Raw genomic sequence first — 13060 nt, 5'->3', positions numbered from 1 at the left:
GTTGTTTCTCTGGAGATTAGTTTTGAAGTGATTCAGTTTTTTGAGCTGTTGATATATTTTAGATATGAGGCCTTTGTTGTATGGTTAGTGAAGTTCTTCTCCCACTCTGTAGGCTTTCTAGTTAGTTTGCTAGCTATGTCCTTTGCCATACAGAAGCTGTGCAGTTTAATGCAGTCCTACTTATCCAGACTTTCTTTGACTTGTTGTGTTTCTGGGTCCTTATTAAGAAAGTTTTGACCTAGTGTATCTCCTATTCCTTCTTCTAAAATTTTCATTGTATCTGCTTTTACCTCCAGGTCTTTGATCCATTTGGAGTTAATCCTGGTGCAGGGTGACAAAGAAGGATCCCACTTTAGTTTTCTGCAGGTGCTTAACCAGTTCTGCCAGCACCACTTGTAGGAGAGGCTGTCTTTCTTCCATTCTATTTTTTAGGCTCCCTTATCAAAGATTAGGTGGCCATAGGTCTGTGGGTTAATATCTGGATCCTCAGTTCTATTCCACTGGTCTTCAGGCCTGTTCTTGTGCCAGTACCAAGCTGTTTTGGTCACTATAGCTCTGTAATAGAGTCTAAAGTTTGGTATTGAAATTCCTCCTGCGCTGTTCTTTTTACTGAGAATTGTTATTGCTATATGGGGTCTTTTATTATTCCATATGAAATTTTGGATTGCCTCTTCTATTTCTTTAAAGAATGACATTGGAATATTGATGGGTATTGTATTGCATACCCATTGTAGATAGCCCTTGGCAAGATTGCCTTTTTCACGATGTTAATTCTTCCAATCCAGGAGCATGGGAGGTTTTTCATTTCCTCATTTCTGCTTTAATTTCCTTTTTCAGGGTTTTAAAGTAGGTACTCTACATAATCAGTGGAGTTTCTCTGGTAATATACTATAAAAATGATCCCTGAAAGTATAGTCTTGAACATTTTTTTAAAGCAGAAATGTCATGCATTCTCACAAGTTGTCTCATACAGATAGGGAAAAAAGATGGTACACATGAAGCCACTTTAAAAGAAAAGAACAAATAAAACAAAACCCATGATTCAAATGCACTAATATAAAAATCAGTACTAGGGAAAGATAGTTAAGAGGGCCTTATTGGCTTAGGTGGGTAGAAAAGATTTCACAGAGTAGGAGAACCACCTCCACTGGACCCCAGAGAAGCATTTAAATAAAAGGTGAGGAGAAATAAGAATACTTTAAGACTGGCAGCATTCCCTCATTTAGTCATTCCATGAAAGCTTATTGAACTCCTATTCTGTGCTGGACATGATGCACTTCAGCAGAGAAACAATACCAACACACACTTCTGAAAAGCATACCATGTGGCAAGTACTGTTTGAAGCACTTCATCTCCATTAATTCCCTTAATCTTGTAAACTAACATAGTGTTATGAACCATCCCTGAGGCTGAGAAACTTGCTCTATTGATGAATACAGGATTTGGAGCCTAAGCTGTCTGGTTATGAGCAATTTTGTTTTTCACAGTTTTATTGACATATAATCAACATATGTTTAATGTATATAATTTGAACAGTCTTGACATATGTACACACCCAGCACAGTCCCCCACAATTAAGACAATGAGCACATTTTGCCCTGAAGTTCTCTCTTGTAACTGGACAGTTGTCATGATGATTTGTAAGTCAGAAACAGGGTAGAAGAGAAGCAATGCACTAGTCTGAAGTTTAAAAAGTTAAAACTTTAATTTAGGATGTAATAAATCAGCAGTTATATTTAGTAAATAGCCATAAAGAGGAACCAGAGAGGGGTTTTGGTGAGTAGAGATGGGAATATTGACTTCAGAACCATCAGGTAAAGATGGACAGAAGACTTTTTCATCTGAAGGAAAATATACAAGAAGAAGAGAAATAAACTGGATAATTTAATAAATTTAAGAAATTTACTGGATTTGTGTGGGGGGTGAGGGAAATGGGTACCAAGACATGTGAAAGGGTATCAATGTACGTGAATTAATGCACCTTCTATCTGGCAAATATCATGTAAGCCTTTTACTAATTACAATAAAAAAATGCAAAAAAAAAAAAAGAAAGAAATTTACTGGATTTAGTATGTCTTTTTTTCTGGATGATTGGGTAAATGCCAAGTAGTGGAATTGCTGGGTCATAGGAGAGCTCTATGTTTAGTCTTTTGAGGAACTGCCATACTGCTTTCCATAGTGGTTGCACGAGTTTACACTCCCACCAACATTGTAGTAGTGATCCCTCCTGGCCACATCCCCTCCAGCATCTGTTGTTATTAGTTTTCCTGATCCTGGCCATTCTAACTGAAGTGAGGTGGATTCTTAGAGTTGTTTTGATTTGCATTTCTTTTATGAAGAGATGTTGGGCATTTCTTCATGTGTCCATAGGCCATTTTTGTTTCTTCTTCAGAGAAGACTCTCTTTAAGTCTTTGGCCCATCTTTTAATGGGATGGTGTTACTTTGGAGATTAGTTTTGGATTGATTCAATTTTTTGAGCTATTGATATATTTTAGATATGAGGCCTTTGTCTGTTGTATGGTTGGTGAAGATCTTCTCCCACTCTGTAGGCTTCCTAATTAGTTTACTAGCTATGTCCTTTGCTATACAAAAGCTCTGCAGTTTAATGCAGTCCCACTTATCTAGCCTTTCTCTGATTTGTTGTGATTCTTGGTCCTTATTAAGAAAGTTTCGACCTGTGCCAAGGAGGTCTAGTGTATCTCCTATCCACCAGCACTATTTACCATAGCAAAGATATGGAACCAACCTAGATGTCCCTTAGTTGATGAGTGGATCAACAAGATGTGGTATTTGTACACAATGGAATTCTATGCTGCTGTCAGAAAGAATGACATTGCCCCATTTGTTAAGAAATGGAAAGACTTAGAAAAAATCATATTAAGTGAAGTAAGCCAGACTCAAAGGAACTTAGGCTCAATGGTTTCCCTCATTTGTCATAATCAGAAGAAACCTTGGGCTCTCCTAGCAGAGATTTGCAATAGAGCAAAACCTTGATACAAAAGGCCATATAGTAGGACGCTAAATGAAAGGATCTCTAGGATATAGAAACATAAGCCATATAATCAATGATTGTTGTCGTTAATGTACTATGTTATCTCTCATCTCTTTTGCTGTCTCTTGGTTATCTCATATTGTTACAGTATCTCACTTTGTTACCTGATATATCGGATATATTTGTATTTGGTTATTTGAAATTGGATAGGGAATAGGGGAAAACAAGATGAGGGGTGGGGGGGGTAGGGAAATGGGGACCAAGACATGTGAAAGGGTATCAATGTATGGGAATTAATGCACCATCTATCTGGCAAATATCATGTAGCCCTTCTATTAATTACAATAAAAAGTATATGAAAAAAAGAAATTTACTGGAATTTTTAAGAAACGGAACAACTAATGTATGCCTCGTAGTGTACTGGGTAGTTTCTCAATAAGTGTGCATTCAAATCTTCAAACAATCCAATTAAATTAACAATATATTCTCATTTAATGGATGACAAAAGTAAGATGCATAATAAAGGACTTGCCAAAGTTATCAATGTGGATAATAAAGAAGCTACAACATGAACTACTTCTGCCATGTACATTCAAATATATTCTAACAAAAGCAGCCCTGAATGCAGGCTTCCTGGCTCTTTCTTAAACAAGTCCCAACCTTCGTGATTTATATGTAAAGTAACTTCAGAATAACTGATCTGAGCCCCAGTTTTCTCATCAGTAAAAAGGAGCAATAACTGCCGCACTAATTCATTCACAGTATTTCTGTGAAACTCCAGTGAGGTAAAGGGTGTGAAATCTTCCTGCAAACTGTAAAGTCTGTACATATCTTAAGAACTGACATTCTTTAACATCTGACTCTGAATAAGGTCAACACTGTCCTTTTGGACAGTGTACGACCCTAGGGATGCACTGGCTACCAATAGCATCTGGCCAACAGCAAGTAGTCCTCTCCCTACAAGCCCATATCAGCAACTCTAGAAACAACCACCATCCTCTACCCATCAGCCACACTTTCTCCAGCCACACACACATATGGTGTCTTTGTCTATGCAGATGCTCCTAGAAATTACAACTGTTTGCAAATGAATGTTCTACAATAAAGCTACTGGAAATATACCCTTGGCCCCTGGCCCCCAAGCATAACTCAAAACTGTCTGATTTGGTGTCGGTTATTCTCAACAAACCCAGAGTTATAGAAATTAGCAAGTCTAATAGAGCTACCCTCATTCATGGTGCTGCAATCAGCTAGAGAAAAGCAAGGTCTCACATGCATACTTCCATATTAAGACCACAGAAACCTGATTCAATGTTAGCTTTGGATTGTACTACGTACCTCCTGTAATAATGTTCTGAATAAAGATCTATCACTTCAGGAAGGAGCTCTCGCTGCATTATCAATATCTGCCATGCCCGAAAAATGGCTGGGCCAGTGATTCCGGTGCAGTCTGCCTCCCCTGGCTTGATCACTTCATTGGTAACAATTCCACAAAGGAACAGCAGAGACTGGTGGCTGAGGGCTGGGTAGGTCTTACAGCCTCGTTTTATAAACTCTACCTTAGCTCTTCTCTCTACCACCCATAATGGATCTCTAAGCTAAGTCCATGTTATATAGGTCATAGAAACTACCTGTCAACTGCTTTCCCTACCTCCTTCCAAACAAGCCTCTGATGGTAGTCAAGGAAGTCTCTGATCAGATCACTTCTCTTTAAAAAAAAAAATCACCATTCTTACTGACTACATAACTAAAATGAAACCCAAACCCTATTTCCTGGCATGCAAAGCTGCCAACAAATCCATTTAAACAAGTGTTCCAGTGATTTGGAAGCAGGCTATGGTTTGAGAACCAATGCTCTAATATTTTGCTCCTCAGACTACAGCTCCTGGATCTGCAGCATGAGATTGTTAGGAATCTCTTGATTTATTAGGCTCTATTTAGACCTACTAAGTGAAATTTTGCACCTTAATAAAGCTCTCATTGATTCCTTTGCACCGTATCAGCTGAGCAGCCCTGCCCTAGTCCACAAGAACTTTAGACATATAAAGGAATCTAGATTTACTATTGTTTTGATTGTTAAGTGATATACAGATCTTATACTACATAGGATACCTCATTTGTCCTCATTAATTCTAGTGGTAGGTGCTTTTATTCCTGTTTTACAGACTTAAAAACAATATTCAAATCAGTAAGGTAACCTGCCAAAGGTCACCTCGCTATGAAATGATCGAGCCTGTTTCCTCTATGTCATCCAAAGTCTGTATTCCTCTCCTCATCTGCTGGTGCCCAAGGGTAGTGTTTGACAGCCTGTGGGCTAAGCAGACAGATACGATCTGACTACAGGTACAAACAGAGCACTTCAAAAAGGCAGGACTCAGTAACTGCATACCCAAAGCTATGGACATGGTAATAGAAATATAAACATAACTATATAGACATAAAAACCTATGACTCTATAGACATAATGTTTTATTTCATAAATTAATATGTTTCTATGACATGCAAACCCTTAGCCTAATTTTGACTAAGTTCTAAATACTAAGTCCCAGTGATTGTAAATAGAGATTCCCTCCTTGAACACTTGTTTGTTAAACTTATCGTTTAAAATATGATGTAAAAATCAATGTTAATAAAAAAATACAAAACAAAAAAAGGCAGTTTCTAACTTATGAATGAGCAACGCCCCCAAGTGTGTGTTTCTACATCAGATATTTATAACTAGTAACGATTTGCAACTAATGTGAGAAAATGAATTCTGAGGCCAAATTATAGCACCAGTTTTCAGCAAGGTCAAAACATCCAAGCTCTAGGAACTTAATACTTCATTCATATCAGTGTTAAGAAAGCACTCAAGGCAAATCTCTCCCCAGATGTTATTGCACTGGTAACATTCATTCATTCCCTCCCTCCCTCAAAGATTTATTGAGTGCCTCCTCTAGCAAAGGTGTGGTGCCAGATGCTATGGGTGATAAAAGATGAAAATAATCTCTGACTCAAGGAATTCATAATCCAGTAAGAAAAATAAACAGAAACACACACACCTAATATACAAGGTGGAAAGCAGTCAATGATAAAAGCTAATGGAGTTCACAGAAGAGAAAGATCATGTAGAAACAGGGGATCAGAGACTTCCCACAGAGATGACACCTAAAGCTGAGTCTGGAAGGACAGGAAGATCATGGACTATGCACATTGGCATTCCTATGAACAAAGGTGGGGAAGTGTGAAAGAGAATATCATTTTATGCAACTGCAAACTGCCCCCTTGCCTGAGGCAAATGGCTTCCTTAACGTGAGTGCAGGAGATAAAACTAAGCTAGGTTTATTCCAAAGCTGGGACAGCCTAAAATGCTGAGTTGAGGAGCAGAACTTTACTTTGTGCATATATAGGAAATGGCTTCACATTACTCATCTTATTACAGTGAGGAGACTGGCCTGACTTAAGTAGCGGGATCATTGGTGAGAATAAGAGGAATTGGTTACAAAGATACCAGCTATGTTCCCACTTTAGTATTCTTCCTCAGGTACTTGTAAGGCTGAGTCCCTCTGATGTCCATGTCTTTGTCACTACCTAAGTAAGGCCTATTAAAACTGTAACCCACACCAGGTGCCGGTGACTCATGTCTGTAATCCTAACTACTCAGGAGGCTGAGATCCTAGGATCAAATCTAGCCCCAGCACAAAAGTTCATGAGACTCGTATCTCCAATTAACCACCAGAAAACCGGAAGTGGTGTTGTGGCTCAACTGGTAGAGTGGTAACCTTGAGCTGAAGAGCTTAGAGACAGTGCCCAGGCCCAAAGTGACTGACAAACAATAACAACAACAACAACAACAAACAAACAAAAAAACTGTAACCCACAACTTCCCTAGTCACTATCCAGAACTATAGAACTATTAAACTCCCTGATTCTGTTTTTTTCTCCTTCTCCCCCTCCTCCTCCTTCTTCTTCTTTTTTGTCAGTCCTGGGGCTTGAACTCAGGGCCTGGGCACTGTCCTTGAGCTTTCTTAAAACTAGCACCCTACCACTTAAGCTTTTTCTGTGTAGATAGTATCAAGGAATCGAACCCGGGGGTTTGTACATGCTAGGCTGGCAAGCAGCAGGCAACACTCCCAGCCACGTTCCTTAAACAACATAGTTATTTCCTTAAATAACATAGTTGTTGGTCAGTGGTGGCAGCCTCAATTCAAACACGGATCTTTCCAACTCCACCTTCTACCTAGCTAATCTCCCTTTAGACACACTTAAGTATGAGAGGCCAATGGACTATCTTGAAGGCAATGATGTAAGGCTAGAGCCATGAGCAGCTCGTCCCTAAAAACAGTGGTCTTGACCTAGCTGGACTTGGCTTTAGTCCTGTATGCAGCCTGAAAAGTAGGCACTCTGACCAGAGAATCGCCAAGAGAATGAATGGGTTCATTTTCTCTGTGCAAATTTAAAGAATCAAGCCAGCTTCTCTGGTGAAGCAGCTCCTAATTTTTCCAGCTGCCTAGATTGTCAAATTACAAACTTATCTTCAGTTGAATTTATTTAACAAAGGGACGTGTTCTATTTCCCGTTTTACCACCCATCCAGTGGATCTGCTCTTGGCTTAATTGCCATTTCAATTCCCCTAGCATAATCCATACATCACAAGGCTCACACTTACAGTGCAGTACATTAATATGCCAGAGCTGCTCAAAATAAACGGGTTTGGCAAAGCGTAATTATTTCCAGCAAAAGAGTCAGTTCTGCATTTTGACAGTCATCTGATACATTATTGTACTCAATGCTAAACTGTGAATCTGCAAAATTAAAAGAAAGCATTTTTTTAAGTTTCAAAAGGACTCATTATTAAATTATAAAGCAGATCATTTCTGATGAGTCAGTTCAAAAACAGAAAGACAACACGAAAGACTGCAGGAAGCTCCAGTTCTCTGAGTAACCTCCACCATCATGGTCAAGGGCTACTGTGAAGATTAAATGAGATAGCATGCACAGAACACCTATTCCAGTGTCTAGGAAAGAATAATACATGTCTCTTTTCATTCTTAATTATTATGGTTATTTTTCCAGCAGTGAAATTTCAAACACCATAATTTGCTCATTTATTTATATATTCCCCATGATTCCCTCATCCCTAAAGAAGTCTCGGTCTACAGGAGAAAAGGCAAAAATACAGAGGGTAGTAAGGCTGTGGGGTTGCAGAGAACAAGCCCTTGACTTAAGACCCAAACTGCACTAGACAAGGAGAATAGAGGTCAATAGACTGTGGGGAAAGATGAGGGGCAGCAGAAAGACAGCTTGAAGGCTACAAAGAACACAAGACTGAGGGGAACTGTGATTAGAAACAACCTAGAATGACGGATGAGTGGAAAAGAACTAACATCGTACCTCAGTCTCTCACTTTTGTGTTAGGTCAGTGCCTAAGCCAGTGCTAAGTGCATATCTCCAGCCCACCTTGCCTCGTTCAAATTCCTACTAAGGTAATGGCCAGCTTCAGCTACCTAGCCTCATGTACATAGTCTCAAAAATGAGATAGGTAAAGAGGACTTGATGAAGAAACCCAAGCTTGAGTGTGGCAGCATCTGACTATGCTGAATCAGCTGTACTTTAAGAAAGAACATCCTCGGGAGGCAGGAAGTGCCACTTTTGCTCAGAACTGCTCCTGTCCACGAAGGACAAACTGAGAATCATTTAACACTGGCCTTCAATTATTAAAGGAGCCAAAATGAAGTATGACAGTAAGACAGATCACATTCAGAGAGGGCCCTGGCAGACTGACCTAAACAGGCTTGGGCATATTCATCAAGGTGACACACACACAAAGGAAGGTCAGTATCAGAGATTCTGGACATTCCCAGAAAGAGACAGTCATGCTCAGTACAGGGGAACCAAAGGGAAAAGAATCCAATAGAAAACGTTCTCTTCTTGGGAAAATGCTGCGTATGCTGGCCACATTAAGCTTCCTGGAAGGCACTTCGGACTTCACTTCAGTTGTCTCCCCTGGAGGTTTCAGCCCCCTGGATAAAGGCAGCTCTGGAATCTTTCAGTCTCTGTTTCTACATCAATAACTAAATTCATGAGGTTATGAAAATTAATTACTGGCAACACTACACTGAAGAGAAATATGTTCATTTTGTTCCCCACTCCCTTTACTCCTTCTCATTGGGTCCCCCAAAATTAAAAGTTTCCTAACTGTGTACTGGGGGGGGGGGGTCACTTCTTGATTACAGGTGAAAACTATCGTCCTCAGCGTAACTTCTACCTAGGTCTCCCTATTAGAAAGAAAGCTGGGTGAAGATGGTAGGGCCAGCCCTTTGACAACTCTGGCAGTCCACCTCACCTGTTTATACCTCTACCTCCACTCCTATCTGCCTGACCTGCCTATGAGGTGTGCTGTTTCTCTGATCTTACAAACTTCTCCTTTCCCCAGATGAATTCAATCTATGGGCCTACCCCTGCCATAGGTCCAGGGATCACTCTCAGCTGTAGCCTGTATTCTGTCCCTGTCTGATTTTGGCTGTCAGAACCTGAGTACCTCAACAGCAGTGGAGCACACCTTCATGCCCTGGGTTCTGCAAGCAACTCAGGATCCAGCATACAGCAAAAGCTGGCCAGAGTGCTAGGGTGAGAGGAACACAGTGCCAGAGGGCCCAATGCTGGGATATGTTCTTAGAAGTTCTGTCTTGAGGCCAAGAAAAAATTTCCTAGGATGGAAACTCTCCAGGAAGCTTAGGCAATGACAAATGAGCTGAGCACAGACAATCTCCAGAGACTCCTATACTCTAGAAGCCTTTACACTCTCACAAACGCTCCTTACTCAGAGAATTGTGTACGCACGTGGGGCATGGACCAGGGTGGAGGTAGTACATTCCAGATTCATGAGAGGTGTTATAGACTTATGAGCATTTAGATCATGAAGCAAAAGATGGCTGAGATTTTGAGTCCTGGTCCCAGAGGCAAACAATATAACACAGTGCTGAGTATGGGAGATGAAAAGGTGAGTGTTTGCACAGCCTCGCACTCCTCTAGCCTGAGCCATCCTGCCCCTCAGTTCTCATAGCAGAACTCCCTCAACCCTGCACTCAGCATCCTGGACTGACACCCTTTGCCCATTAAATAGCAAGCTCCTTGAGGGAGGACTGTGTCATAATGGATGTTGTAGCATATAGTACAGACCCTGGCACAGATCCCACAGCTACCAATTACTACCTCTGCCAAATCATTTAAACTCTCTAAGCCTCTGTTTCCTAGTTTGTAAAGCAGGGATAATAATAACCTCTACACTCAAGGAGGAGGAGATGAGCAAACATATGGAAAGCCTTTACTTAGCCAAGTGCCTGACTGACTAGAAGTCAGTACTCAACAATGGTGGAGTGCATGAGTTTGATGCAAGGAATTTGGGTAAAAGAAACAAACATGCAAACAAATGATTACAGAATTGCATAGTGAATAGCATAGTAGGGATACATCTGTACCGTGATGACAGTAGACTATGGAGACTGCACCAAAATTTGGCATGGGAATATACGGAAAACTTAAAAGAGGAGCTTGCTAAAATTAGAAGAACTAAAACCAGGCAAAAGAAGGGTATGTGCAAAAGGTAGAACCTGTTGTGTTCAAAAATGACATATCTGGTTACAAATGGAGAATGAAGAGTAATGGTGACACACCAGGGGGGAAGAATCAGTAAGAGCCCAAAAGTGCCCTGCCTACTCTCCACAGTTTCCCTGGAAGTCGCCGGGGACCACCCCCCTCCTCCCCATAGGGTTCTAATAAGGGAATGACAGGAAAGAGATAATATTGAACCACCATTTGGATGGTTATGTGGAAGACAGAAAAGTGGACAAAACTGGAAATAAATACTAGACAGTGAGTTTGATTTGGGTTGAGGGGAAAGCAATGGGGTGGGGAGGGAGCAGCCAGCTCAAGAAGCAAGGCAGAATTCTCAGTGTCAGAAAAACTGCAATTGGCCCATGGCAATGTCATGTATGGTACAAGACTATGAATACAGTAAATCAGCCTTTCTCTACATTTGCTGCCTTACAATTTGTGGAAAGTTCCAGCTGAAAGCTCAGGCCAGAATGAACAAGCCCAGAGGTCACAGTCCCCACTGACGATTGAACAAAACCACCTACAGCAGGCCAGGATCAGGGGCACCCGGCACTTTTCCACTTACATGCAAACTCAAGTTCCAGAGACAAAACCTTTCAGGTGTACTTTCTTTCTTTGTTTGTTTTCCTTTTTTAAGGTCATTTATAGGAACCCAAGGTCTTCCAAGTACTTCAGAGAAAAGTCCTTATATTTAATTTGTTTATAATGATAAACAATAGCTTCTTTGTCCTATAAGCTTAGTCACCAAATTAATTAGCTAATTAATTAAAATTTTTAAAAACCACCAAGTGTCTAAGGTCTCAGAAATCTATCGTCTGACATTCTGTCATGTACATACTCATCATAGCAAAAGAGAGATACTACTGTCCAGTGAAAGGAGCTTTCTTGTAATGGCCTTCTGTAGGGCAAAGGGGAAGAAGGCAGGGAGGGAGGTGATGGGTTCCAGCCACAAATGAGCACTCCAGCTAAACACAGAATGGTTGCCGTTGTTGCTTCCTTCCTAGCTTTCCATCTAATTAGAAAGAGCTAATGACTATGCAGCCATAGAGCTTGGTTCAGCTCTTCCAGACCCTAGTGTTTCTTCCTTATTAAAAATAAAGAGACCCAAGGGCTCAATATGGTAAAAATGCACACAGAGAGGCACATTTCCCTTAAGGATAACAAAAACAAAAACATTTCGCATTTTTAAAAAATGGCATCCAGGGGCCGGGAGTTTGGCCTAGTGGTAGAGTGCTTGCCTAGCATGCACGACAACCCAGGTTCGATTCCTTGGTACCACATACATAGAAAAAAAGCCGGAAGTGGTGCTGAGGCTCAAGTGGTAGAGCTCTAGCCTTGAGAAAGTCCAAGGACAGTGCTCAGGCTCTGATCTCAAGCACAGGACTGGCAAAAAAAAAAAAAAAAGTATCCATTTAATAAGTTGCAAACAGCATGATCTCTGGCAACACCTGTTTGTATTTTTGCAAGTTTTCAGACACAAAATATCTAAAAAAGATCAGTATCCGTTCTACATTTATCAAACATGTGATCTTAGGAAAAGCACATTACATCTTTCTATTATTTTTTTTTTATTCTGAGGAACTGAAGCCGTGGCAAGCCATATGCCATTTGATCTATGATCCTAACACTTCCAATGTAGAGTTTTGGGTTGTTGTTGCTTTGTTTTGTTTTGTTTTCAGATAAGGTCTCACACTTGGTTCAGAACTAGCCTCAAATCACAGTTCTCCTATAAATAACTCTGGAGTAAATTAGATTACAGACAGGAACCGCCACAACTACCTTCACTTTATTTTATTTATTTATTTAAGGCCAATCCTGGGGCTTGAACTCAGGGCCTCAGCATTGTCCTTGAGCTTTCTCAAGGCTAGAGCTCTATCTTTTTTTTTTTTTTTTGGTCAGTCGTGGGGCTTGAACTCTGGGCCTGGGCATCATCCCTGAGCTCTTCAGCTCAAGGGTACAGCCCTACCCCTGGAGCTACCGTACCACTTCCAGTTTTCTAGTGGTTAACCGGAGATAAGAGTCTCATGGACTTTAGTGCCTTGGCTGGGTTTGAACTGGCGATCCTCAGATCTCAGCCTCCTAACTGGCTAGGATTACAGCCGTGAGCCACCACACCCAGCTAGAGCTCTACCATTTGAGCCACAGTACCACTTCTGGTTTTTTCTATGTATTTGATACTGAGGAATCTAACCCGGGTCTTTGTGCATGCTAGGCAAGCACTCTATCACTAGGCCAAATTCCCAGGCCCCCACTTCACTTTTTTGTTGGTGGTTTGTTTCATTTGGTTTGGTTTTTTTTGTAGGTACAGGGCTTTCAGAACCTTGTGTTCTCATTTAGCTCTTTTGCCCAAAGCTGGTACTCCACCACTCGAACCACAACTAAACTTCTTGCTTTTTGCTCGTTAATTAAAAATAAGAATCTTACAAAATTGTCTGCTTGGGCTGGCTTCAAGGCATGACTTTAGAACCCCA

The 13060-nt window shown here is 40.8% G+C and overlaps 1 protein-coding gene and 1 pseudogene across 1 annotated transcript in view; both read right to left on the bottom strand.

Moving 5' to 3' along the window:
* The window catches only part of Sergef (secretion regulating guanine nucleotide exchange factor), a 210239-nt gene that overhangs the window by 112786 nt on the left and 84393 nt on the right, over positions 1 to 13060 (bottom strand). The window lies entirely within an intron of this gene.
* On the bottom strand, positions 827 to 919 carry LOC150053119 (small nucleolar RNA U3; annotated as a pseudogene).

Source organism: Megascapheus bottae, chromosome 16, assembly GCF_031878675.1.
Source record: "Megascapheus bottae isolate mThoBot1 chromosome 16, mThoBot2.hap1, whole genome shotgun sequence".
In the NCBI taxonomy this organism is placed as follows: Eukaryota; Metazoa; Chordata; class Mammalia; order Rodentia; family Geomyidae; genus Megascapheus; species Megascapheus bottae.
The sequence above is the reverse complement of the archived record's forward strand: the minus strand, read 5'-3'. Positions and strand labels throughout refer to the sequence as shown.